The sequence below is a fragment of the Camponotus vicinus genome, unplaced genomic scaffold (assembly GCF_025532165.1).
Source record: "Camponotus vicinus isolate PSW18456_S1 unplaced genomic scaffold, iyCamVici1.0 SCAF_1, whole genome shotgun sequence".
NCBI classification, from domain to species: Eukaryota; Metazoa; Arthropoda; class Insecta; order Hymenoptera; family Formicidae; genus Camponotus; species Camponotus vicinus.
Window position 1 is genome coordinate 32032158 of NW_028141945.1, and position 13067 is coordinate 32045224.

At 33.9% G+C, this 13067-nt stretch overlaps 1 long non-coding RNA gene across 7 annotated transcripts in view; it reads right to left on the reverse strand.

Annotated features, from left to right (window-relative positions):
• LOC145961178 (uncharacterized) overlaps positions 1 to 13067 on the reverse strand; it is a 154882-nt gene that overhangs the window by 134866 nt on the left and 6949 nt on the right. Inside the window, exon 1 of one of the 7 annotated variants that reach the window (XR_014435584.1) lies at positions 1594 to 1838. The exons of the other annotated variants lie outside the window; for them this stretch is intronic. This is a non-coding gene — a long non-coding RNA (uncharacterized LOC145961178). Of the gene's footprint in view, positions 1 to 1593; positions 1839 to 13067 lie in introns of those variants that run through there. 7 annotated transcript variants of the gene reach the window in all.

Below are 13067 nucleotides of genomic sequence, written 5' to 3' on the forward strand. Positions count from 1 at the left end.
TAGTGCAGTAAATAAAATAAAAAATAACAGTGATAAAAAATAACAGTTAATTCAAAAAACATGTAACAAAGGAAACATTTATTCCATTATGTACTTATAAAGACAATATATATTTTTGATTACGCTTAAATAAGACTGCCAAATTGTGCCAGCATTTCGAAATTTTTCTACTTTGTACATGCATTTATTTTTTTTTATTTTTTTATTTTTTTTTCATTCATGGAAATTCAATTATGCGTGTTGCACACGATGTACATTTAAATATAATTTACTACATAATTCTAATGTATATTAATACGCTAAATATAATTTTGAAAGAGACATCTTATGAAAATTTTTTGCTAATCAACCGTTAAAGAAATAAAATTGATCCGAAGAATGCGAAGGGAATGTTCAGGGACAAAGTAATAACTTTCTAAGATGTGATGCGGTTTCAGCATAAAGTTTACGACTGATAAGACGCTCGTCTTCCATTACTCTTCGTTAATTAACTTAATTATCTAATCGTATAATGAATTTTCCCGGCAAAGCTCCGTCAAACGACCAAACCGGCGTAAGGTATGGTTGGTAATCGTTCCTTTGGTATACGACGTATACGAAATGGCCCTGGCAATCATGATTCTGTTGCAATTAAAACTTTATCGCCATTTAGTTAGCGGCATCCGTGTCTTAAGCCCCTTTCGAAAATTGACTGTAAAAGTACATGGGCATGCGAAATTTGCCTCTCATTGATCTAAACTATTTTTAATTTAACATACCATTAACTGTTCATTATTTTATAGAATTTAATCCACACGCACACACATAACTTACAAGCCCAAGTAATTATATTCTAACTTCGTTAATGTATACAAATTATTATTATAAATACATATTTAAAATTTTTCACGAAATTTAAAATTTAGTTGAAATTTTGAAAGCAAGAAACGTTTGTAAAATATATACTTATAAAACGATTAAGTATATATTTTGTATTATATCCTATTGCAGCATTTCTTTGTATCAATCACGGTTGAAAAAGATGTTTTTCTTACTTTTATTGGGAGCAAGATACGAATAAGGATTCTACGCGCGGAAAGAATATCTTGCACTTGTATATACTTATTCTTCCGTATTTCGCGATTTTTATTCTTTCCACGCTTAAAGCTTTCAGCTTTAGGCTAGATCACCGTAGCACTGAGAATTTTAGCAGTAATGTATGACATACATTATGCAAAAGAGGTCACCTGTAATGTCATTCGTAAAAATCACGTATGAGGTCACGTTCCATTTTGGTTACTTTTGCATGGCACATTACGGTCTCGCGCTCGTTCCGCTTTGATCATTTTTAACTCTTTTAAATTTCGAGCACATTTAGCTTCATAAATCCCGCCTACTAATACGACAAAGTAATTTATTACATTTATTTGAGAAAATTCTATAAATTTTGTACACACATCTTTTATAAAGAAATGAAATAAGCATCTTTTCCTTTTTTTTAGAGAATTTTGTAAATGGGTGAACTCTTTTTCATAAAATTCTCTACTCCAAACTTATATGTATTTATATCTGAAATCTTAAATCTAATATGTGCATGCATTTTTTAGCACTCACCAAAATATCGTGGTCCCTCCACGCAGAAGTGGAACATTTGATGCTGCTTATAATAAAATAGCAATTGATTATTTTAGGATAAAATTTACTTTTCACATTGTTAGGGACGATTGATTCTGAATCGCGATAAATCCGGAAACGCCAGTTTGTCATGTCTCATTGTCCTAGATTGTTTGTTCGTGGTATAAATAATTCTCGTCAACTGTTGATTAAAATTTAATCACTTAACGAACCAACAAAAAACATTCAAAATACCTATTGTTTTTTAATAATATTTTTGAAGCGCTTTTTTAAATTATTTAAATATAAAAATTAAATTATGAGACTTATAATTTATAAAAACACGCATCTACGTGATGAATAATTTATTTTGAATAAAAAAAATAATCTACTTTAAATATTAATGTGCATCTAATATTATGAACGTGCTCGAATGCAGTGATTGATGTTGTAATGTAATATATTTATCATATGTGATAGATACATACACAAAGAGATTGAATGTTATATTGCAACAATTTATCCTTGCCACGTAAATAATAATTGAACAATAGCATCACACTATTATTTAAACTTGCCAACGTCAATAGCTCCGAGCAACAGTTTACAAAACTACTGTCGGTTGCTTGATAAATAAACTAAACTGCAAAGATTGACGGAAAGCAGAGTTCGTGGTGATGTTTGCTCAAATTTGTCGATTCTACGGTGCAATTCAACAGGTAACGCAAGGGCGTAAGTCGAAGGAAATTGTTTAAATGTCCGACCGAGATGCACAATGCGATCTTTCTTTTTTTTTTCTTCTCTTCCCTTATCTTGAATTAACGTGCAACAGGTGTGCCAGTATGCGTCTCCATCACGTAAGTCAGACGGAGTAAGTCATCTCGAAGTTTCTCTCACCAACGTTTCTTGACGTATTTGAGAGCTACTTGCTGACGTATATTTTTACCGGCTGCGAATAAATAGACACATTCTTCCCTATAAAGCTATACAGAGTGTAATCAAACGAGAAAACGAGCATGGCTTGAAATCAAAGAGAAAAATTCAATTCTCGCTATAAATATTCTATATGTAAATATATGCTCGGAAATGTGTTAGAAAAAAAAGGGTTTTTCAAAAAACTTGAACAAATATCAAGTCTACGGCATGCTAAATAGAATTGCAACATTTTCTGTCAAATATTGACTGCAGTAAATACGAGGAAAAACGATTTATCTTGGATCTAAATCTTGGTAAGCGAGCAGCAAGATTTTGTCAAACGTGCAACCTCTAAAAGCGTCCGTTTAAAAAATGAGACTGCTAAATCTTTCTCATCTGCTTACATTTGTCGCGATATATCCTGCGAATGAGAATCTCAGAAATCTCTGGCAATCGCGAGCAACAAATTGCGAAGCTAAGATTAAGATGCTCGCGTCAATCCTATAGGATAGCCGCGTAAAATTTTTCATTCGCCGGGTGTCTTTCATCGTCCGCGCTTCTGATGTGCTCAAAATGCGATCGTCCTATCACGCACAGTGCAACAGGTAGGCACTTAGTATCCGTCTACAATGTAGAATTAATTTTGCCGACATGCCGCACTTGCGTCGTCGTCGCCGCCACCGCAGCAGCATGTACAGACTACATATTAATGACACACGAGGGCGAGATACGCATTCTACGTTATGCTACGATATAATTGAGTTCTACTGTTGTAACGTACGCTGAAACGTCGTATAAATACGAGAGAGAGAAATTAAATTGTACGGAATAATAGTTACATATACAATATTCTTTCTTTCTTTCGTATATTTCTCTATAGATTCATAGACAAAACTATTCGTAATAATATGTTTATTGATGTGTTTGTTTGTATTTGTACAGATAAAACTGTTTTTCTACTATGTTTCGCGATACTATTTAACAATGATAGATATTTACTGATATATATGTGCTTCTATTTATATATTTTTGCCGATATATATTTTATATCTCGAATTTCTATACACAATTTAAATCAAATTATTATTATTGCATATTACTTATGTTTAAAAACTTATATAATCATTAGTTTTAAACTTGTTTTCAACAAATATTTCTATTATTCCCCAAATATATGGATAAATAAAATAGAAATAAAATAGAAAACAGTATATATAGCTTACGCAACGATCTCTTAATCAATTTTAATTCCAATAAATATAAATAAATTGGATAACAATATATAATTTATTTTATATATTTAATAATTCATGATATAATATATACTCTTTAAAATTGTATTTCTTTATTGAATGAAAAACACAAATATTTCCGTGGAAATTACAAATCGGATTGAAAAGCCCTTTGTAAATGGCGTGTTCGTATGTGGGAAAAAAGTGTCTATTGAATCGATACGATATTCCTGCAGGAAAGTAACGCGCAACAGGTAGCGACACGAGAGATGTAACTTACGAGATGGATTCCTAATTAGCACAGGCTCGTCGGGAATCCATTCTCCTGAATTACTTTCGGATTTACGCGAATCGAACGATAACAAGATGACAAATTGCGACTCGTGAATTTTAACTCGCGACAAAGTAGATGTTCGTGTGTGTGCATCGAAAATCCTGGTCGTGATGTCGCCGTCGTCGCGTTTGAAAAATCGATATTATAGCCGCGCACTGTCACCGGCGATGCATTTTGCACACTATGCCATTTTATTCCGACGAAATTCATCGTATACTTACATGTATGTACAAACACAGAAGCTAGATGAAAACGTACGGGCATTACCGTCAACATTGTACATTACTTTCAACCCGTCGCGAATCCCGGTTTATATTAAAAATGCAGCGTGCAACAGGTACGTGTGTAATTTCTACACGCGCTTATAAATAAATTAACTACTCGAAAGAGATTTAATTTCGCGTATAATGTGTCTGTTACTGAAATTAATTATCATTTTGTCGACGAACATAAAATAGATGGATATCAAAGCAACGTCATGCCGTTTTCACCTCAATTAATTACATAATTGCACGATATCGACTGTTCGCGAGTGACATGACCTAATTTGCAGCAGATACGCGCAGCATCCTTGATGCAATAAATAATACACGTTACGCACACTTTCGGAAAACCGTGACCCGTGAAGTGCATTCGTCATGCGCGAAGCTTCAAAATGTTTTATAACTCTCTGAATTGACGTTGAAATTGTAGGATTCGCTCGTGATGTTCAACTTGAAGATTTCTGAAAGCAATCGCTGACGCGAGGACGTCACTTTGAAAGCACCAAAGAAAAAAAAAGAAGGAAAAAAGAAATGGATCGTTAACGAGCGAGCACGTCGCATCGGCGATATACGAGATATAAGACTATCCACGTCAAGTCTGTGAGTGATGATTGAGAGAAATCAAGGAGACGATGATGAAAGAAAGATGTGAGAAAACCGCGATCTCGATCGCCGCACAGGAGCAGCTCCTGATGACGTCGTAGGTCTCTGTCTCTGTCTCGGTAAGTACTGAAGCGCTGTTCGATATCAGGAATGGTTATATTATCTTCCCACCACCCCCTCGCACCCACATACCCATTACAAGATGGCCGTCCGTGTTTGCAAAATGGCGCCTGCGCCGCGCGAGTAATTCGTTCATTCTGCCTCCCTTCGCGCCGCGTTGCCTTCCCACCCTTAGCGTTCATCCCTCTCGATCCCCGTCATCTCTCCCTCCCGGGAACGGAGAATCGCGCTCGCCTTTTCATCCTTTCCTACAACCCGTCCGAAGATTTTTCTCCCTCCGCCGGCTCGCACGACCATCTTCGTCGTCCACCACTACCTTCCGCCCCTTCGCGTTAGATCATTCCGATCTCCCATTCCTTTCGCTCGACCACTCAGACCGCTCTCGGAACAAGTGCCATCCACACCTTCCTCGTTTCCCCCTTTCCTCGAGCATTACGTCCATGATTATTTTGCAGCTTGCTATCAACCGCAAGAGGAGGACTATTGGTTGTCGCTTCGATCCACCATTTATGAACGTTCTCTCTATTGGATCTAAATTCTACTTTTGTTATAATAGACAGGGCAAATAGTTCTGCTATTTCGCGGCAATAATAAGTAAGGTGGTCAAAGTGCAATTTTTATTTGCTCTTATGCTTTCGAAAGAATAAATTTTTTTTTTCATCACAACTTGAAATGTTTCCACAAGAAGTTAAATTTTCGGCAGACGTGGTAACATAAAGAGATATTAATATTGCATACGCGAACTGATACTTGAAAGATAATTGAATTTGTCAGTGATAATTGTTTCTGATCCCAACAATGACAATTTGTTTGTGGAGTTTATAAATCTGTTCAAATTTTGTCACGTCTAACTATCTACTATAAATCTACATACATTATACGTAATGTCACATCAACGTCAACATCAAATATTTTTACATAATAAATGGAGCAATATATCCTGTCACAAAGCAAACAACATTTAAAGCACAAGCCGTCAACATTTAAAACTTATAAAAATATTTATAACATTGCATTAATATAATGATAACATTACATATATAATGTGCACATGTATACAATATACTTTATAAACATGTATAAAAATATTCTTCCAAAAATTAACGTAATTACAGAAAGATAAAATTTGGACCAAATATTTTAAATTAATGTTTTCAATCGCGTATTATTATACATATTATTATTGTTTTTATTTCAGATAGTAACTTAGAAAATTTCCACATCAATAAGCGGAATATTCCACGCAGATAAACTGACCTACATTTTCATGGCAGAATATTCCGCGCAGACTAACATCACCTTTCTATTCCACTATAGTGATATGAACCCATTGTCATTCATAGCCGAGCGATGCAAATGTTTATAATGCTGCAGTCATTATAAAATTTTTGAGCGTGGAATATATATTATGTCACCAAAATTAGAGGAGCAAATATATAAAATAAATTATAAAATTTTTAAGAGTGAAATATATATTATGTAATCAAAATTAGTAGCATATGCGATTATACCAAATTATTATAATTCGATATTTTGCTGAATGACATTGTTATATTAGATTTGCAGAAAACATAAATCAGTAGAAAAAATAAAACTCTTTAATTTTAAACTCGAGAAAGTAATCTTTTAACAAGCTTACTGACTGAGAACTTAAATACGACGTATAAATTTAATTAAAACTATTTCGCGACAATATTAAAATATGCTGTTCGATATGATGTAAGGAGAGTTATCTTTATTATAATTTATATTTATTTTTATTATAATTTATATTTATTTTTGTTATAATATAATCGAAATAGAATTTTTTTTTAAATTTATCACGACGTTGAAATTGAACTGAAGATTAAAATGAAAGAAGTTTATCGATCGGCCCTGTTTGCGTTAACGACACGGCTATACTTCAGCTCGCGAATACATTTGTGCACGTAAGCCTATATATGCAAATGTGTGTGTGTATGTGCACGTTTGCATGCAGATAAACCGCAGGAATACTCTGTGGACAAGAGGATTTGTCAAGGGTGCAAACCTGCGTACGTATGCACCTCGATAGTTTGTCGTGGCGGGTGGTCGTGACGTTATGATTAACGTCGTTGAATTTCGCACAAGTTTTATATGCATCGCGCGAGTGTCAGCGTTCGCGCAATATATCTTGCGACTAGTCATAGGATTCGAAAGCTTCGCTACCAGATCAAATAAGATTGAGACAGTATAGCGTCCTCGTCCTTTTTTTCGCAATTTCATCCCTCGCAAAGTTTCTTGAATCACATTGTATTTTTAAATAACGAGATTTGAGAATAATATAATTTTGAGGATAATGGAATAAATTTCGCCAAATAAGTCTTTAAGTTATAAAATAGACAGAGCTTGGGAGAGAGATTAATACATTAGTGACCATGTCGAATTTTTTGAATAAAAAAAGCATTTTATTATGAATAGTTAGTAAATATATTAGTACTAATGGATTCTAATATTATTCTAAATTAATTAATATTAAATTTTTCTAAAATAAACGCAATTGTATATGATTTAATAAAAAAATTCGTTATACTATAATTATATAATTTTTAAATAAGTAAAAAAGATATTTGTTGCGTTTTGTTGCTTGTTTTAATGCTACATACTATATATTTTGATATTGAAATTTCTGTTTATCATTGCTGTAATTATTATGCTTATTGAACATCGTTAATTTGTAAAAACATGAAACACACATAATTCATTTGGTTCCATTCATCATCCGTCCTATCCCCATATAATTTATTTCCATGATATTAGTACTTTATCATCAACCGTATATTGTACAATCAATTTATATCTCTATTTATTATTGTATTATATAAAGAAATTCTGCCTGATTATTAATCAACACAAAACTGATTTGCATATATCTAAAATTCATATAAATATACTCATGTACATACTAATACAATAATATTATTTCCAGAATGATATTGTCGATATTTGACGATCACGTAATAATCTTAGACGTGACTATCTCTATCGAAACTGCAGTCGCTCAACTAAGTACATCTTTTTCTTTTTCGCGAGCTATTACTAGACCGGATGTCCACTCAGAGAGGATCTCGGCGAAGCTCTTTCCGGAACACAATTAAAGCCCGGAAGCGCGTTCAAAGATCCTTCCCTACACGACGTGGCTGCAACGCGGAACGAGAGAGGGCAGGGAACCGATGGTGCGGCGCTCGGGTGTGAGGCGGTAATGGTACAACGCCAGGGGTAGTCGACTCGAGTTTTCTCGACCCCTTAAATTTCGGCTGATACCACTTGTTGGCGATCCAACGCGGAGAGCAACAGATGACACTACGTTTTCATTCGCCGGAAAACCGAAATGCGCGTCCTCCGCTTATCTCTTTTTTCGCCAAACTCATAGGGATATATACGTATTGGATAAAATTCGAATCGTGCATTACTCCTGATGCAAAAAAATATGCAAGTTTAATCGAATATAAAGGAGAAAGTCGGTAGAATGAAAAAATAAAACTACAAATTCGCTTCTGTCTTTCTGTCTGTTTTTAGGCGCTGAAGGTAGCGACCGCTTAAACGGTCCGATTTATTTCAGAAGGTTAATTAAAGAACTCTCTTAGCGCGAGCCATAGAGCAGCGCGCTTTACCAGTGACTGTTCATACCTTTTGAATATTCAGAGAGACAAAGTTCCCAGCAACGGTAATTATAACGACTTTATCGCTACTTGCGCCGTTGAGATACAACGAGAAGCGAATTAATATCTACAAATTACCGCGATGTTTCGTAATCCCGATTGTATCGTTTACCTGATTGCGAAAAATGTAAGTAACATGGAAGGCTCTCAATTTAATAGTATAAAATGAATAATTTAAAGAAATGCGTTTTAAATTATTAGGCTATTTTCAACAAAAAATTGATAGAAAATTGATCTGCAATATTTCCTTTTTCCAACAATATATACACATAGTTAAACTAGTCTAGTAAAATAAAAATTCACTTTTTCGTTTATTGTCTAACAAAATCTAAATATACGTGCGATGCGCACGCGCGTGCATGCGTGTATGTGTGTGTACCTGCGTTAATTATTTCAAAATGTGTTCCCTTCAATAATCACTATAAATTAATTAATTAATTAATTAATTAATTAAATAAATGAATATATATATATATATATATATATATATATATATATATATATATATATTGATTATTGAAAGATGGCACACTTTAAAATAATTTTATTAAAGAATACACTTTTAGTATAAGACAATATTATTTTCAGATAAAAGATAAAGCGTGTTACAAATATTTTATATTTATTAAAATATTAAAATTTATAAATAATATAAGATCCAACTTGAACAAATTAAAAGTTGAATTCAATTCTTTATTGTGTATTGAAGGCCATAAAAAAGTTATTATTTAAAAAAATAAATTTAGCTCAAATCATAAAACAAAATTATTAGTTCAAAAATTAGCGAATCGGTATTGAATATCACATGGCGCAAGTCTCTAATTCAACCTAATTAATTACTATAATCATTATTATAGCATCGAAATAATCCACTGACGTGGATTATTGAACGAAATTATTGGTACAAAGATTAGCGAATCGGTATTGAATATCACGTAGCGCAAGTCTCTAATTCAACTCTATCTAACTAATTACTATAATCATTATAGCATCGAAATAATCATTGATGTGTATTGTGATTATCCACTTCGTTAACACTGAATTAATAATCGAGCGGCGACCTGTCTAGTACAGATTACGTGTGATTCAATGCGAGATAAGCAAACAATACCAATCTTGCGTGATCGCTACAAGATATTATCCTTCTCTATGTGGGGCATGTTATAAAACGATTGTATTTTGAAACAATATAAATGATAACAGATTCCTACTTTGTTAAGTTTGCTATTATTTACGTTAAAAAAGAATTTAAGAAATAAAAGAAGAGAAATTAAGAAATAAAACGCATTTCACGTTTTTATTATTCTGTAACGATTAAACATTTGTTAATCTCATAAAAAAAGAAAGGACTCAATAAGAAAAAACAAAGATAAAGAATAATGCATATATCTTTCATCGGCATTTATGTTGAAAAAAAAATTAGTTGCAACTAAATTTAAATAATTTGAAATTAAATATTTTTAAAGAAATGTAAGTTTATATAGGCATATATATATAATTTATCACAGAAAAGAAAGAAAGAGGGATTATATCAAATTATTTAAATATTGTATTATGATGGTATTATTATATACAATACTATAAATAGCCAACTACATTGTAAGTTCAAATAACATATTGAGATTTATGGATATGTCAATTTAGCCTAATGTCGAGCCTATTACATTGCAGTCAATAGGACCGGAGCTATTACAACCGTACGATGTTCAGCTCCGTAGATCGCCCTATGCGAGAGATACACATACACGAACATATCCGTTAGTCTGTATGTCCGTTAGACTTAATAGAATCTCATGGAGAGATGATAGCATCCGTACAAGCGAGTATTAATTATAGATGGACCAAAATTGCAAACCCATAGCAAATTCTGTCAGATTAAATTAGCCAGTCACACTTATCCGAACACACAATTTATTTGAACAGTAATAATCTCAAAAGCAATAATTATTAATATTCCGGAAATTTTATAAATGTATACGATTTTATTAGATTTCTCCCATTAAATTTATCCGTGTTCGCACATAAATTTGATCATAATACGAAAAAATATATTTACAAAAGAGAAAGAGAGAGAAAGAGAAGATTTATCGAACTAAAATTCTGTTTAAATTACGTTTATTCTAACTATTTTTCTCTGATAGTTGCAACTGCTTAAAAAATAGGATAATCTTTTACAGTGGTGTACAGGGGTAGTTCTTTAGTTATATTAAAAAAGAGAAAGATTATATGTATATATATAATGTGGTATCACGAATAATTATTTTTAAACCGGGCATACAACGTGCAACTATGCAAAGAGGCCACGCAAGAGAAAGGGCGAGGAGCGAGAAGGACGTTAAAGAGGATCGAAAGCTTGAAGTAGGTCAGTAACGCTCGACGTATGTGACTGCCTGTGCCTGTTGGGCTTTTCCCTCGGTGTCTACTCCTGCGGACGTGCTCGTCCTTGATCCCGCGCACTCTGCGAGAACGAGGGCGAGAATAACGTCCGTACGTCCGTCCGTACGAGGTGCGTGTATGTGTGTGTGTGTGCGAATGACATGCGTGCATCGTCAATCACTGACGTTCCGTGACCTCCGCACGGAACATCGGCCCTACTGCACACCCTATATATCCCTGTCTCTGCCGTCTTCTATATACCACCCCTTTCCTCCCACCCTCCTCTATCTCTCTTCCTCTCTCTCTTTCTCTCCCTCTCTTCTTCTCTTACTCTCTACATCGATGCATTTTGTGCGCGCGCGCGCGACGCACGACATGCGTGTACGAGGTGATGTCGGTGTGAGAGAGCGTCTGCCCCCGGCGTTGCTGCAATCAATACCAACTGATGCATTTGTGCCTGTAGCTTTCGTACCCGGCCATTCGCGCACAGTACGAACCCGCAACCAGCTACCGTATTTCGCGATATTTTTTTGTGATATAAAGAATTATCGTGGGCTATACTGAATTTTTTGGAAAATCTTTTTTTTTCAACGCAAACCAAAAATACAATCGGAAATTTATTTAATTTAGCCTCAACAAATTTAATTTTAAATTGTATCGATTAAAAAATCGATTTTTTAAAGGATTCTGGAATAGACATTGAAAATACAAAATTTACAATGGATGGATTAATTGATTTTTTCATAAATAATTTAAATCATCACCGTTAAAATAATTAAATATCAAATACTTTGCTACATGAACAAGAATATTGAGATGTTCCGGAATAAGACTCTTTTAAATAAAATCGTATTTCATAAATTATTATTCGTCATATGTAAGAATAGTTCAGCTATTATACGCATATATAATAGTTGAATAATAAAATGGATGAAATTAATATCTATTAGAAATAAGATTTCAATTAATTAAAATTAAACGAGAAAACTAACTCTAAAAAATTATCAAAAAAAAAAAAAAAACTGAAACCTATAAAAGTAAAATAAAAATGAGATAAATTTTTGATCATTATAATTATGCACTTATTACGTTGCAAACGTACATATGTGACTACAATTACATTTCAATCGTGACATCAACTTGACGTTATGTTTCTTTATCAATAAAAGAATCAATTGCCCCTGCGCTACTTATGGGACGCAGGAGGAGGCACCCTATTCGAGAGGGTTTCTGTGACTCGGAAGGAACATCGAAGAGAGAACACCGATAATGTCAATCCGCGCGCCACGCGGCTTTTCTCGCGTGTTTTGGACGGGCCACACGCTGCGCGTTGAGTGCCTCTAAATGCAACCTATTTACCAGTCGTACCGCCTACAGGATATCTCGGGGAGAAATGACCGCTATACTCTTTAACAAGGCGTAATGTATATGTTTCCAGAAGATTGTTCTTTCCTGCTGTTGCGACCACTCGCGCCAAGATGGCCTGTCTGCGTATGTGTATGTTTGTGTGTGTGTGAGGTCGCCTTTTTTACGATAATGTCATTGATGTACTTAGTGATCGCCGGCTTGATAGTTGCAGATAACTGCCAGCACTTACAAATAAATAACGTAGAAATGAAATATTAAGTATAAGTAAGCAAAGATGATATTTACTACAGAGTAAAAGAAAGTTAATGTTTAAATATTCCAGTGTCTTAAGCCGCTAAGGAATTAATGGGAAATAACGCGCGTATTTCGTCGTTAATAATGTATATTGAAATTAATGAGGAACGGGTATGCATATATCGTTTCCGATACATTAATTATCGCAATATTTATAAGGCTGGGAGTTATCTATACATTTCCTACGCCTATCGCTATTCCCGCGAGTACCATTGTTCCTCCCCGTCGTTGTGTACCGAATAATCCATAAATTCACTGATTGTAAAAGTGATAAACGAAATCTCTCCGA